At 48.9% G+C, this 16,181-nt stretch overlaps 1 protein-coding gene across 2 annotated transcripts in view; it reads left to right on the top strand.

Moving 5' to 3' along the window:
- Window positions 1-7,149: 7,149 nt before the first annotated feature.
- AGPAT3 (1-acylglycerol-3-phosphate O-acyltransferase 3) overlaps window positions 7,150-16,181 on the top strand; it is a 296,303-nt gene continuing 287,271 nt past the window's right edge. For both annotated transcript variants that reach the window (XM_069202940.1, XM_069202941.1), the window contains exon 1: window positions 7,150-7,705. The gene's annotated coding sequence lies outside the window, so the exon portion shown is untranslated. The remainder of the gene's footprint in view (window positions 7,706-16,181) is intronic.

Genomic DNA, 16,181 nt, shown 5'->3' with positions numbered 1-16,181 from the left:
GGTGTCTGATGTCAAGGCTTTAGACCTTTCAGGTATAATCTATTCTCTACATGGAGTTACTTTTTCCTTGACTAGACGTACCAAGACCCTTTCTAAGCAAATTACCTATCCTACCTTCTCAGCGAATCCTAAATTGTGCATTGTTCAATGCATGAAAGAGTACGAGGATCGCACTAGAGAATTGCCCCAATCCATTTGAGGGTCAACTCCTAATTGCTCTCCAGCAGCCATTTCAGCCTGTATCTTTAGCCACTCTGGCTCATTGGGTGAAGGGGATTCTGTTGGAGGCAGACGTAGACACTTTTAGGTTTGGCGCACACTCCATAAGAGGAGCAATGGCATCTACGTCTTTCAACCTAGGATCTCACCTTCAAGATAGCATGAAGGCATCGGACTGTTCCGCTGATTCTACCTTTAAAATAGTCTACCACAAACTGATTATTGATGTGGCTTCCTTGGTTGTCCAACAGCGTTGAACAAGCATAATGCGAACCCTCAGGTCCTGATATATAATAATACTTTTTACAGCTAACGCGTCAAGAAGTTCCCATTCTATTAAGGACATGGAGGCGAGGATTATCCTCCCCTTACATCTCTCAGTACTAATAGAATGAATTACTGTGCAAAGTTGTTATATTCATTTGTAATGATTATTGTTGAATTGAAATGTTATGCCAGTGTTTTGGATGTTATGGTGCCTTTCTATCTTTTCCAGATACTGAACAAAATAACAGGTAGCGGAAGTTGGAAGCTCTGCTTTTGTCTCCAGATATTGGATCTTTGACAACATTGGATTGGTTTGTTCCACTGAAGTTTATGGTGGTTGTTGTACATTTGAAAAGACTTCCAGTGCCTGAAGATATTCACAAGCAGAATGAAGCCGTCAGGCAAAAAAAGTGAACCATCATAGCGCTGAGGGGTTTACATATAGAGGCAGAAGTTGGACGTGTCGTCATTACGAACGTTGGGAAATGTAGTTTTACTTTGTTTTTCATTGGCTGCTGTGTGTTAATAAACAACGAAGAAGGAGAAGCATGTCTCGCCTCAGTGTCTGTAACAGAATGAAAAATTTCCTAGCTATTGTGAAGATAACTTTCAATTCTATTAAGGACACGGAGGCGAGGATTATGCAGTCCTTTCTTCACTTTATTAATAACAGCAAGTTCAAAGTTCAAACACATCAAACTTCAACTCCCATGATGCCCACAAGAAAACCATGACAAGTAACCAATCCCCAGTCCATAACGATGCATATATAAATAACTGGCGGGCGCAGTCCTTCCTCTTCTTCACTGAAGAAAGTTAAGGAACTCGCGACTTCAATCTCCTTTAGAATCACCTCCTACAAGACAAGGAAGAGATCAGACGCAGCAACAGACCAATCTCAAAATAAAACTCCAAAGAGAGTGAACAATAGTAAGTAAAAATACATACATAAATATAACTGAGACACAGCCATAACAAAGCATAAGAAATACGTACGTATTCAAACAATACCAAGAAAATTACCATACACCTGCAAAGAGGGTTCCGATCACCAACTGGCAGCCCAATCCCGGGTGGGTAGTACTAACATAGTATATGGGTGGGATAATCCTTGCCTCCGTGCCCTTAATAGAATTGAAAGTTTCCTTCACGATAGCTAGGAAATGTTTCATTCTATAGCAGGACCGGAGGCGAGGATTATGCAGGTTCAAAGCTTACTTACCACCAACGAGGCGGCTTCATGGAGTGGATTAAAAGAAAACTTCTTAAAAACCGGGCAGTGAAGGGGCCAGAAGGCCAATCAGCCGAACTCATAATATCCTCCAAACGCCCAACGACCAGAATGGCCTTGGAAGCCATGGCCCCTCTAGTAGAATGAGCCCCAAAACTTCTAATGTCAATGCCAGATTCTGACATAACCCAAAGAACCCACCTAGCAATGGTAGGTGAAGACACTGCCTTAAACGGTTTCTTGACAGCGATCAAAAGCTGCCTCTCCCCAGGAGGTCTAACCTCCTCCGTGACCGCTTCATAGGTCCAAAGGCATCTCACCACGCATAACCTAGGATGAGAATCAAAACTGGGATAAGATACAAACCTGGTACCTGTCTTAGTCCGTCGGGAAACAGTGAATGTAACCCCGTCTGGGGGTGAAGACCCTGGCGGACACATCCAGAGACCGCACGTCGGAAACACGTTTGCAAGAGACCAGGCACAAAAGCATCGCCAATTTTGCGGAAAGTTGCTTCCTGGATAGGTAACAATTATCCGGCCAATCGGATAAAAAATTAAGAACCTGGTTCACGTCTCATAACCCCGAGTAACGAGGTTCGGGAGGACGGGACAAACGAACCCCTTTCAAGAGTTTACTCACCCAGGGGTGTTCCCCCACTGGAACATCACTGATGGTACTATGTCCCGCCGAAAACGCAGAACGAAAAGAATTAGTAGTACAATAAGACAGACCAGATGAAAAAAGTTCCGCCAAAAAATTGACTATAAATTCAATGGGGGCCCCCACGGGATCCACCTCTCTCTCCATACACCAACGGGCCCATCTGTTCCAAGCCGATCTATATTGCTTGATGGTACCTGGGGCCCATGCCTGTCTAATAAGGGCTGAAGCTTCCCGTGAAATGCAGACATTTTCCCAACGTCCCCTGAAATCCTCCATGCCATGAGATCGAGATGACCCTGAAGCACCAGAGGATGATGGCGACCCTGTGGGTCCTGGAGGACTCCCGGAACACAAGGGAGTCTGATAGGAGCCATCCAACACAACTCCAGAAGAGTGGGAAACCAAGGCTGAGCCTTCCAGATCGGAGAAATCAGTATCAGGGACGTCCGCTGGCGACGCACCTGAGCCACCACTCTGGGTATCAACAGGAACAGAGGGAACGCATAGCACTGATCGTTCGACCAATCCTGTAAGAAAGCATCCACTGCGCTCGCCCCCCCGATCGGGTTTCCAACTGAAATAAGTCGGAAGTTGAGCATTCCACCGGGATGCAAACAAATCCACAGAACAAGGACCCCAACGGTCCATCAGAGACCGAAATATCTCTGGATCCAGACGCCAATCGCTGGAATCCTTGAGGTACCAGGAATTCCAGTCCGCCAACTGATTTTGAGTTCCCGGGAGATATTCTGCTGTGACCGAAATCTGCCTCTGGAGGCAATAATTCCAGAAATCCTTCGCCAAGTCTGCTAAAACCTTTGATCGAGTGCCCCCCAGTCTGTTGATATACTGAACAGCTGATATATTGTCCATCCGAAGGAGGACACAACAGGAAATTCTGTCTTGTGTCAAAGAGCGGATCGCAAACGACCCTGCCAGAAGCTCCAGGCAGTTGATGTGGAGGTTCAACTCCTCCGAGGTCCACTGACCTCCCATGGAAATCTGACCACACCTGGCTCCCCAGCCCAACCTGCTGGCATCCGACTCGATCACCAAGTCGGGAAGAGAGACGAAAATGGCCTTGCCATTCCATGCCTCCATGTGGTCCAACCACCACTGCATCTCTAGACGAGCCTCTTAAGAGAGCTCTACCAGGGCTGAATAGGTATGCCCTTTCCAGAGATGAGAAGCCTTCAGGCGCTGCAGGGCCCTGTAATGAAGAGGACCCAGGAATATAGCCTGGATCGACGACAACAGGAGTCCCACAATCCTGGCAATCTGCCGGAGGGAGGGCCTGTCCCTGCGGAGCACCCTGGCAATCTCCTTCTTTATCTTGGAGATCTTGTGCCCCGGAAGACGCAGCGTTGCTGACATCGTGTCCACCACAAACCCCCAAAATGTTGTGGATTGAGACGGGCACAGAGAGGACTTCTCCGAATTGATCACGAAGCGCAGGTCCTGTAGTAATGCAATAGTCATGTTCGTGTAAGACAGTAATTGCGCTTTGGACTGGTCCATCAGAAGGATGTCGTCCAAGTAAATAATCAGTCTTGCGCCCTGAGTCCGTAAGAACTCGACTACCAGTCTCAGAAGTTTCGTGAAGCACCAAGGTGCTGACGAAAGGCCATGGGAAGGGACGTGAACTCGTAGACCTGACTCCGCCATTGAAACTGCAGAAACCCGCAGTGAGGGTGGTAAATGAGGACCGTAAGATACGCGTCCTTGAGATCCAAACGTATCAACCAATCCCCTTGACACAAAAGGTCCCTGAGAAGATGGATACCCTCCATCTTGAAATGACGATAAACCACCCATTCGTTGAACGCCCTGAGGTTTATCACTGGCCGAAACCCTTTGTATTTCTTCTTGATCAGGAAAATGTTGCTCAGAAACCCCCTCGGATGAAGGGAGGTCCGAACAATGGCTCCCTTGCCCAGAAGAAGTCGGACTTCCGAATCTATCAGCAGTGAATCCTGTACACTGAATCGAATGGGAGGACGACGAACCGGTTGAACAGGTGTCCCATAGAACTCTTTGCGAAAACCTGAGACCGTCTCTAGAACCCAAGGGTCGGACGTAAGCCGGGCCCAATTGTTTGCAAAGAGAGCAATCCTGCCTCCCAGCTCTAGAGGGGAAGAAAGAGGGGTGCTCACCTGTACTTCCCCCATGGGAATTGGAATTTCCCCCATTGGAAACGCGAGGAGCGTCCCCGGCCAGAACCCCTGTTGGGGAAGAAGGTCCCCTGACGGCCATCACTCCGGCCGTTGTTGCGCTTGCCTTGGGTCCTGGAGGGGCCTGACTGCTGAGAGCGGCGGAGGAGCAACCCCTTCCTCTTCCGGCCCCGCCAAAAATCTTGCGCATCGAGGATTGCGCCTTATCCAAAGCGGAGAAAGTAGATACGAATCGCTCAAGCTTCTTCACAAAGGGATCCCCGAAGAGATTGCCCTGGGCTATCGCACCAGCCTCAGATGTTGCCAGCTCCCCCAACTTAGGATCGATTTTTATCAGGAGAGAGCGCTGTCTCTCCGTGGAAATGGCACAATTGGCATTGCCTAATAGACAAACCGTCCTTTGTGCCCATCCAGCTTGTAGATCTGCCTGCAAGGGTTCCCCCGCAGCCTTGGCCGCATCCGCCAACTCAATAATCTTCGTTAATGGGCTCAACACATCCACCACTTTGTATTGGCACGACCGCCAAGAAGATCTATCCCCTTTTTGGGGTCATGCATGTACTTTGAAAAGAAAGTACATAATTTAGGGTCCAACGCAGGTGTTGCCGCCACCTTGTCCCCCAGCGTCGGCCGAGGACATTCCGCCCGCAAGCGGGCCAGGACCCCTTGCTCCAAGGGGTGTCGGATATTTTTAGCCACATAGGCTGCCACTTTAGGATTGGGGACACATTCAGAGGACCGAGGGTGATAAATGTCCTCAGGGTCAAACATGTCTGAATCCCAACCTTCTTCCTCCACACTAGAGGTGTTCGCAGATGGGCGCCAAGGCCTTCCCACGATGCGACCCTCATCCGATGAGCCCTCATCATCGGAGTCACCCCCCCGAATGGGGTGATCCCACGAAGGGATTTAGTGCCAGGGCAGCAGCACTGCCATGCTCTCCGGGTGAACCATCCTCCCGGCAGGGAACAGGGTCTAGCGTTCGCGCACTCTTGGCAAAGGCCTCCCGTAACCGGGCGAACCCCTCCAGGTGCCCCGCGTCACGCTTCCTAGAGGAAGAAGGGACTTTAGATGTACTGGCCCGAGGGTCCGAATTCCAGCTCGCTGAGTGGGACACCTTTTGCATGAGCTTGTCCACCCTATCCGGCAGGGGCGCTAAGGCTTTCGCCACAGCCTGCGAAACGAGTTTGTCCATCCCCTCAGGAAGGTTACGCTGAGGCGGCCAAACCTCCTCCGACCCCAAAGATGGGGCGTAAGCATGATCCAGAAAAGAATCCACTGAGGGGAAGAAGAATTAATCGTGCTCAAAGAACCCAACTCAGCACCAAAAAATACGGGAAGGACCCAGAGGAACCAGCAGTAAATCGCCACATACCCCACCCAGGGGCATCAATAAAGAGGGGTGAGAGCACCAATAGATAACACACAGCCTAAATTCAATGGGTAGCCCCCTTGCCGTGCTCCAAGAGTATTGTGACAGCACCAACTGTAAATGCGTGCTTAGAAACCACAGGAATGAGGTCCCAGAAGGGAAATCTGAATGCAGGAGGACCTGCACCTACCGCTATGCGGTGTCGGCAACGGCTGGGAGCCCAAGCGGCAAGCAACCCCGAGGGCGGGTGTTTGCCAGGCTCAGAAAACGATCGGGAACTCAGCGCGCGAAGCGCTGCCTTCCCAGATCAGGAGTGCGGTAAACGTCCCTAGCGGTGACAGGCCGTCACCGCACCACAGGCTCGGTCTAGAGCCTGCTGTGCGAGCTGTCAAAACCGTGAATGCGAGGAATGCAGCTGCGTTCCTCGTACCCGGTGCACACACCAAACAAAGCGCTGACAGAGAAAAGCGATCTACACACTAGCAAAATCTACAAGGAATAACGCTAAGCACAAAGGCAATCCTGATCCCCCGAAAGCGAGAAGGAGCGAGGACTTAACTGACAGCAGCAGTGAAGAAAGAGGAAGGACTGCGCCCGCCAGTTATGGACTGGGGATTGGTTACTTGTTGTCATGGTTTTCTTGTGGGCATCAATCATGGGAGTTGAAGCTTGATCTGTTTTTACTTTGAACTTGCTGTTATTAATAAAGTGAAGAAAGGACTGCATAATCTTCGCCTCTGGTCCTGCTAGAGAATTGAAAATTCTTGACGTGTGCGCTGAAAATTTTTTATTCCGCAGAAACTCGTAATAGCCGCGCATTATTGGACCTGATAAATGACATAACCTGTGATGTCACTAAATAGCAGCAGTAAACAGCAGCTAAGATCTTCTTAATCAAGTACCAGCCGTCCTCGTGCCTAAAAGAACAAAAAAAATGAATGCGAGGCTGTGTAAAATAACTGGTATTCATGAGAAGAGCAGAAATACTTTCGGGTCGAGTTCGCGGTGTAAAACTGCACAAAAAAAAAAGACAAAAACAAAAAAATCCACCCACGAGGGCTTCGTCTGAGCGGCCTCCGCAGCACAGAAGGTCTTTGTGCTGCTCCATCGCCGGTGATCTGCGACCGGAAGTGCGTGCTGACCGGAAGGGGTCTCTGAGGACCTCCTGACCGGAAGTGGTCTCCGAGGAGGGGGGAGGGGGGGGGGGGGCTCGCTTCCTTGATCAGAGGGCACGCGTCTGTGCCCTCCAGCTCCCTGGCTCCGTGACCCGGAAGTGCGCGGTCGCTGCCCCGGAAGTGGAGCCGCGGGAGCCGGCGCGGGCATAGACATAGAGAGAGGACTGGGCTGGCGCCGCTGCTGCAGCCGGCGGGGACGGGAGCGGAGACGGCGGCCGGAGACGCAGCGCAGACCCGGGCGGGGGCAGGAGAGACAGGCCTGAGAACGGGGGCGGACATATAGCGCAGGCCCGCGCGGCGGAGGAGCCCCCGGAGCAGCAGGACAGGCCCGGAGGGGGTGACTGTCAGAGGGGGACAGAGGCCGGGCCTGGGGGGCGTCCAGGGAGGCCCGGGGGACCGTCTGAGGGGGCAGAGCCTCGCCGAGCCGCCAGCGGGGAGTGACCGGGGCCTGTCTGGGCGGGCCTGGGAGGGGCAGCGGCCGGGGAGGAGTGAGGAAGGAAGGGGCGGCCCCCAGAGGAGGAGCAGAGCCGGCAGCGTGGGACACCAGAGGCGCTCGCGGAGCGGAGGCTGCAGCTACGGACCCGGGGCCGCTGCTGTGGGGCAGGTACGCTACCGGTCACAGGGATCACCCCGGCCCCCTCTCCCGCCGTCCCGGGGCTGCAGGTGTGGAGGAGCTACGTCCCCAGTCACAGGGATCCCCCCGGCCCTCTCTCCCGCCGTCCCGGGGCTGCTGCTGTGGGGCACATACATCTCCATACATACAGCTAGTCTCAGCTCCCGAGGCTGCAGGTGTGGGGCACATACATCTCCATACATACAGCTAGTCTCAGCTCCCGAGGCTGCAGGTGTGGGGCACATACATCTCCATACATACAGCTAGTCTCAGCTCCCGAGGCTGCAGGTGTGGGGCACATACATCTCCCTACATACAGCTAGTCTCCGCTCCCGGGGCTGCAGGTGTGGGGCACATACATCTCCCTACATACAGCTAGTCTCAGCTCCCGGGGCTGCAGGTGTGGGGCACATACATCTCCATACATACAGCTAGTCTCAGCTCCCGAGGCTGCAGGTGTGGGGCACATACATCTCCATACATACAGCTAGTCTCAGCTCCCGAGGCTGCAGGTGTGGGGCAGATGCACGACCAGTCACCGAGATCACCCACAGCCCCTGCGGCTGCAGGAGTGGGCAGCTCCGTTACCAGTCCCGGGACTGGGGTACCCAAGCCGTCCCGAGGCTGCAGCGTTCGGCACAGGCATTGCCTCCTTTGAGGGCCATCCCTTGGCACCAGTCCGCCTTCAAGGACTCTCCACTGGCAACCCCCAGGCATCCCAGTCATGCAATCCCCCCACTTAACGACTCTAACCTCTTACCAGCCCTAAACAAATAACCTACTCTAGTCCCCTCCTGTAACCCTTCTCTGGTGCCAGCCCCTTCCCTCAAAGACTCTACCATAACACCAGCCAAAAAAGGGGCCTCCCGGCACTAACTTCTTCAGGCGCCCCACGGCAGGAGCCCTCGCTCACTAAAGGATGCCTCTCGGCACACACGCCTGCGCCTCCCCCCAGCCAGTGCTGCGGGGCCTCATTGCATCTCTTCTTCCAGTACAGAATGTAATAATGCTTAAAATGATTGGACACTCGGTGATGGACGACCATCGTGTGTATTCATCTATACTAGGCATTCCTCCTTCAGCACAGGTGGACGTGTCCATGCACCCGTCTCTGGGGGTGCGCAGGTAGCCCCCCCCCCCCTTGCTTCTCTGGCACCACATTCATTTTAGAGCAGGGATTTAAGCTTCCCGTAGACTCCTCTCACCCGGTGGGGGGTAGACGGGTTCCCCTTCTTCTCTGCCCACGCTGCACATACCCACTTCTGGGTGCAGGGAGGCGGGCTTCACCCGTACCCCTTTTATATCTTAGCCCTCCTTGCAGCGGTTTCTTGGTCTTGTTTTACCTGCATCTAAGCACCTTGTATAAATCTTTCTTGGTCCATGGAAGTGCGCTGTGTCCTCTTTTCCTCTCCGTGAACGTAGCACAAAGGCTTCTGGTCCACGGGGTGGGCTCTGTTCTCCAGTTATTTGTGCTCCTTCACTTTATTTGCAAATCCTGTCTGTGATATCGCATGTAGTTTTTCAGTTGTGTAACACCTCCACTAAAGTGTGAATTCTGCGTTTGGGGAATGCTGTTGAAGTCTTGTAGATTTTTAGGTGGAATGACCTTGATCTCATTAGAGACAACTGGGACAACTCACCAAAATAAGGAGAAGTTGAGGTGTGGCATATACTCTTGAACCATCCGAGGTCGTTAGATTGTGAACGAATTCCCACCAGGGCTGTAATGTATACACTGGCTGATTGTGTGCAGGTAGGCAGTTTATACTGTTGGCTGCTTTTCCCTCCTGCAGAAGTTATCATTTCGGCTCCAGTCACCCATGCCATGGAGTAGCTGACTCCAGCTCTCTTCTGTGATCAATGGTGAGTTCTCGGTCCAGTGTGCTTACCTGCTTCCTCGTCTGTGACCTGCTCACTGCGCAGGCTGCACAGCTGTGAATTATTTACGCACACCCTTCCCTCGGTGCCTGTTGGCGAGGGGATGCTTGCTCCGGTGCGTGTTTTCTTTTTGGGGGGGCGGGGTGTTTATAGGAGTCAAGTATTTATTATAGACATAGAAAATCAGCTACAGTCCCTTTTTTCCCCAACCCCCTTGTGATTTCAAGTCCCTCTGTCTTGCATTTGCCCCTCCTTGGCTGGTGCATTTACCGGGGGCCTGAGTTGGTTTCGAGGTGAGGTTTGCCCTGTGCTTGTGTCTGGGCGTCTCAAACTTTCAGCTGTCCTGCAGATTTGTTTTCCGGCCGTGAATGCCTCACACCAAGGGCACTTGCAAACGTTTGCGATGGGTCCACAAAGTTACATCTGTGATGTAATGTAACCGAGGGCCGCAGTGAAGTCAGCAGGTTGAGGGTTGAGGGTAAGCTGGCTGTACGGAAAGCAAAGCATATACATCTAGTGTCTAATTGTGAAACCATAAACTTGGGGATAATTGCAGCTTCTCCACTTTACCAAATTGTGTGATCCTAGGCTAAAGTTTTATTTCACTTTCCTTGCTTTTTTTTCGTTATCACACATGGGGTCCTCGAAATACATGACTTCTGGATGTGCACAAAACCTTCTTGTGACTGTTTTAAAAGCTCTAATGTTCATGTATTATAGAAACTCAGGGTGAATGAGGTGAAACGGCTTTGCATGCTAATGAAATACTTCTTGAATTCTGAATAGGCTATCGCGCTTTTACACTTTTGCTGCAAATAGGTCTTTAAATTGATAGTGTTCCTAAAGTTTAGTTGTGCAGGGCAGCCTAGTTATTTCCTTTTCTTTAACTTCAATTCGCCTCAGATTAGTGCTTGCCTGTTTATTTAACATCTTTTTAGTGTCGAGTAAACAGCAGCCAAAAGTGCTGCTGTTAACCAAGTGGATGAATCTAAAGGTCAGGCTGGCCACGTGGCTGTGTTGTGTATCGCTGCCTTACACTGTCTCCTAGGACCGGGTATTCTGCACTGTTATCTCTGTAGTGGTTTTTTTGGTACTGTGTCACATTGCCAGTGTCCTGCAGCCTTGTTTCAAGTCCTTATGCTGTCACCTAGGGCCAGATATTATGCACCTTTTATCTCTCAGTTTGTAGTGTGTGTGTTTTTTTTGTTCTTTTTTTTACTGTGGCTCGTGGCCAGTGTCCTTCAACTTTGCCTCCAGGCCGTGGGTGTCTTGCACTGTCATCCAGGACTAGGTATTCTGCACCTTTACCTTTCGATTTGTAGTGGCTTTTTTTTGTACTGTGGCTCATTGCTAGTGTCCTGCAGCTCTATTTCGGAGTGAGTCCTACCATGGCATCTGCAGCTTTAGCTCCAGCTTTTGGTGTCTTGGATTGCAGCTTGCTGTCGGTTATGCTGCAGCCACATCCCAGGACTTTAGTTGTCTTGGACTCACCTGCTGCTTAAGACATGGTAACTTTACTTCGGTGCGTCTTGCACCTTCGGCTGTTGATGTGTGCTGCCGTGTTCGTGCGTCCTATTTCTTATTCACTATGATGTGAATCTTTTTTTGGACTACTAAGTGATCTTTTGAAATATTATTGTGAATAAACGATATGGCTCATCATTTCATCTTGGCCTGCCTTGTTCTGTCTTCGCATGGTCTTTTATCCTTTGCTGGTTAATTTTTGTACTGAAGTGCCCACATCTGCCAGTCTCCCCTGATCTCTTTGCGGTCTTTCACCTTGTGCTGGTTCATTTTTGTACTGAAGTGCCCACATCTGCCAGTCTCCCCTGATCTCTTTGCGGTCTTTCACCTTGTGCTGATTCATTGTCTGCCTGTGCTCCCTCCATCGGCCCTGCCAGTCACATCTCCAGGTACCTCACCTTCCGCTGGTTCATTCGTCCACAGCTTCCTTTCTTCACCTCTCTTGCTTCTTTCTTTGCCTCTCACCCCATCCTACTGTCTCCTGTGTTGAACTTTTCTCATCCATGTCCAGGAACTCGCGCTGTGCTTATTTCTGTCTCAAACACTGCACTCTTTCATTATTTGTCAGTGGTTGTAGTTTCTCACTGGGAATGTTCTGTGAGTCTGTGCACCAGCTGTCACCACTTCAATTCTGCCTTGGGTTCAGCTGCTCAGAGTGCCAGCAGGTCATTTGAACCAGTTCAGGGATTCATCTTTTGGTGTTTTCTTTTCCATTTTAGCTACTTGTACCTCTGCCTTATATGTAACTGCGACGCCTGCTGACCCCCTGTTTACATATCGATAACGTGGGCCACATCTACTCATGTGTGGTGATGCTTTATTGGCATTGTCAGTGCTCCGATTACTGTGTATATCTGCTAAGTACTGCAAAGGTAGGACCTGTTTCTTTTGTGTACTATCCCGGACCGTGGGTAGCCCCATGTCTTGTAGGACAGCAGTCCGTGGGTACCGCGTATTCTTCTTGTGTGCCAGGTACTTCTGTACCGTTATGACCTCATCATGTTTTAAAGAGTACCCGAGCAACTGTTGTACTTGGTTCTGTTGCTCAGTAACTGATCATATGGGACTCGGAGCACAAAAACACATGGTCTTATTGTCTGTGTTGCAAGAGCAAGTGAAGGACTTGGTCCTGTTTCAAATGATATCAGAGATTTATTGTATGGCGGACCAGAGCATGGGTTGCTTATGGTCGCATAAGATACTAGAGCACATTGGCTGCTGGTGCTATTCTGTAGGATACCCAAGGACGGATAGAACCTGGTCCTGTTGCACACAATAGTTTTGTTGTACATGCTTCTGTAGCATGCATTGCGCCTGGTTGCTTAAGGTACCTGAGCCTAGCAGATCTTGGTTCTATTGTGTAGGGTGCATGAAGATGTGCAGGGACAGGTTCTGATGTGAACACAGAACCAGAGTGTAGGAAGCACCAGGCTCCATGATACAGAGTAACAGCATAGCCTGCACCCTGTTCTGTTTGATTTGTTAAATGGAACCCCACTGTCTGGGTAGCACAGAGTCCTATTATGTCTGGTACCATGATAAGACATCCTTTCTATTATTATTCCTTGGCCAACTGCTTCAAAAGACGCAGAGAAACCATGTTATTCTGGGCTCGTGTTATTCCAAACAAAGCAACTCATTTTCATCCTTTTTTGGATGAGTTTCTCGCTCGTGGTGCTCGGTTCAAGAGCCCCTCTCTTCTCTCTTTGTGCTGCCGTTCGTGGCGACCCCCATCTCATCCTTTGGCTTCTCTACCCGTTGTTATGAAGCTGACAAACACATTTTCCTCTTTTCCCAACTTTTACTTCTGGCCTCCTATCCCTAAACAGTTGAATGCCTTGCTGTAACTTGACTCAGGATGGCTATGTCTCCCATGCGTAACTTCTCTCTGACTTAAATAATCTACTTTAATGCCCATTCTGTTCCTCTTTGCGCTAACCACTACACCTTCAGTTTGACACTTTACTTACTGGTCAGTCCATCACGATATGATCATGAAAGCCTTCATTACTCCTACAACAGAAAGGTGCCAAGTATTCAATACTAGCAAAACTTACCAACACACCCTCTCCCAGATGAGTTGCTCTGAAGTAGCTAGATCACAATAACCTTCCTTAATGTTTTTTGAATAAACGTTCTATACTTTCCTATAAGAACGTGATCTAGTCTTCACCAGCAGCATGAACACTTCCCACTACTGTCAGGAAACCGTCTGGCAGTCACTTCAAACAGTGTCTCGTACGAAGTTATTTTTTTTTTTTTTCAAGCCACACAAAATTTGTCTCTTTGGTACTAATTGGAAATGCGGAGAGTTAATTTCTCTTCCCAACCCCACACATCCTGTGCACATCCAGCCTAATTCTTACTTGTGTCACCTAAACCCCTATGTACTGTCTCAATAGCTCGTTTATTCCTGATACTTGGTCCCCACCTATCAAGACGACCTGTCAGATTACACTCTTGTCGCTTTAAAATGATCTTAAATTCCCACTTACTAAAATTAGAAAATGACGTCAAGTGGTTCTTTGCCATTCACCTGAACATTGTTACATCTTTCCAGTGTCCCCTAATGTTAAAATGTTGATATGCAAAATCAGTAATTTGATGTTTAACATTACAACTGTGTAAAGTCTGATTAGACAACTGCGCTGCCCACCACGCACCACCCAAAATAACGTTTGTGTACTTTCCCAGACTGGATATATTAAGTACTGTGGCTCTTAGACTGTACGTTTTGTTTTCAGTGTACGTTTTGTTTTCAGTTTATCACTTATTGATCACTAGAGCGAGGAAATCTGACTTCTTCTGGGGATATCTGAGGGAAAAAATTATAAAACGGTGTTAGGCTTCTCCTGTATTGCTCCTAAACTATGTAATTATTTAGGTTGAAAGTAATCGGGCCATCTGAAAGAGCCCTGTGATTGGCCATGGCATCTCTCTAGAGGCAGGGAATAGTAGGGACGGTCTGCACGTGTCACTGCCTTCTGAAGAGTTTGCAGTGTATGCCGCACGTCTTACGTTTAAGGTTGGCCGGCAGTCTTTCAGCGTCCATACAGAGACCATCATTTAGATTTGTTATAATACTTTTCCTTGGGCAGTAGGAGAATTGTGTGGAGTGAGCTTCCACCACTAATCAATAAGTCCTTTGTTATTATCTGTACAACAGGAAGCCATTGGATCACAATCCTGGTTGTCTTTAACACACGGTTGGAAGTATTCTGACCCCGCGCACTAACGCGTGCCCCTTCAATGTGCTTTCGCTTGTGTTACAGAGAAGTTCTTAATGGTTCTAAAGCTGAAAATGAAAGTGCTTGTTGTGGTGCCAATAAGCGGTCATTAAATATTGAAAATCCATCCCGAGTTGTGGTGACCTAACTGCCTGCTGCTACTGGGAGTATTTTTAAAGGCACGTAAAACGACGCGATAGCCCTGGGCGATAATGTATCTGTTTTATGTGTTTGCTCAATCTCTGTTAGCTTGGTGAGAATGTAAGTCAAACAATTAAATGTTTGATTTGCTTCGAACCCCTCCGAGGTGCACTCAGATGGAGGTGAACCACTGCGGTTGTAAGGCGGCATGTTTGAGTGACTGGGCACTCAGCCCCCCTAAGAATGCTTGTCTTAGGGGGGGCTTGGGAGCTACTGCAGCAGTGGACCCAGAAGGGAGTTCTCTGGAGAGATTCTCCGTCGCCTGCCTTTAGAGCTTTTACCAACTTCTGTCCCTCAGATATCTACCTGGGGCAGCATCGCCATTAAGTTCCTGGTCCAGCTGGGCAGCAGTGAGCAGGGCCGCTCGATAGCTCAAAACTGTGCAGTTCTTGTGAGTGGGTGGTGAGCTTTTTGGGGACTGGTGTCTCCCATTGGGCTCTGTGGACCTACATCTCTCTATAACCTCAGTTCATATTGCACACTTCTGTATGGCTTCTTTATTTTTACCATGGCTGTGTGTGCTTATTTTTTTAGCTCAGAGTTGGCATTGAGGAGAAGTCGAGTGCTTTACATAGAAACACTATCTACCACTGCATTCCTGTTTAGAGGGCATGGGTAGACGGGCAGTGTGTTACTATCAGGGTATCATTATTGTTAGATGCATGTAGTCATCACATTTATTAATGAAAATCACCAAATGTTTCTGGATTTAAAAAAAAAAAGTAATTGCCCATGGAGATAATCCTGAGGTCATCAGTTTTAAATCCTGGATCCAAGAAGGTGCCTTGTATATTGCTACTGAGACGAATCCTAACTTTTTCAAGAGCGTGTGATTCTCTGCATGTCCACTGTGCGTCGTGTACAGTTTATCATTACTTTTGTTCCTTATCTAGATCCAAACTGTGACAGAATGGTGTTGCCAGTCAGGGCTTGGATAGTGAACTCCTGCCATCTTGGCGTTGTCCACAAGTTTTAACCCCCAATCCCACTGGCTGTCAGATTTTGTTTTGTTAAAAACGAATCCGGGATTGAAAGGGACTTTGTAAAGGTCACTGTGGGCCGCCTTAACAGATGGTTGGGTGGTAACAACATGGAGAACTGTGTATATGGTAATGTCGAATGAGTGGTCTGGAGACCATGGCGCACATAGTGCCTGTTTCCACTTGATGCTTACAACTAAAGCAGAAATACTTGCGTTATGTACCACTAGAAGTTGGACTATAGGCTATTCAGGTCACATTTAAATTATTATTTGTGGACAATATTGGCATGTCCATCAGTGTGACTTGTAAATGTGCGCCTGTTGAAGGAAACGTGTAAATAGTGCTAATTTGAAAAAAATATGAAGACTACATAAACAGTACCTGGTTACCAGTTTAGAGAAAACGTGAGAAGTTCTTTAGCAGAAGATGACTATTTTAAACCCTTTTAGAGATTAATAAAATATTGTATTTTACTCACACTTGTATTTCTTGTTGGAATGGAACTTGATTTGGGAAAACATATTCATTTATGTTAAAATCGTAAATGCATAAATTGTCAAATCCCCCGATTTAATTTTGGATTGGAAGTATTTTAGTACTCGGCATATGGGATCAGGGTTTATCTCCTACGTTCCCTAATTTTATTATATCTCT

The sequence above is a fragment of the Pleurodeles waltl genome, chromosome 8 (assembly GCF_031143425.1).
Source record: "Pleurodeles waltl isolate 20211129_DDA chromosome 8, aPleWal1.hap1.20221129, whole genome shotgun sequence".
NCBI classification, from domain to species: domain Eukaryota; kingdom Metazoa; phylum Chordata; class Amphibia; order Caudata; family Salamandridae; genus Pleurodeles; species Pleurodeles waltl.
The sequence above is the reverse complement of the archived record's forward strand: the minus strand, read 5'-3'. Positions and strand labels throughout refer to the sequence as shown.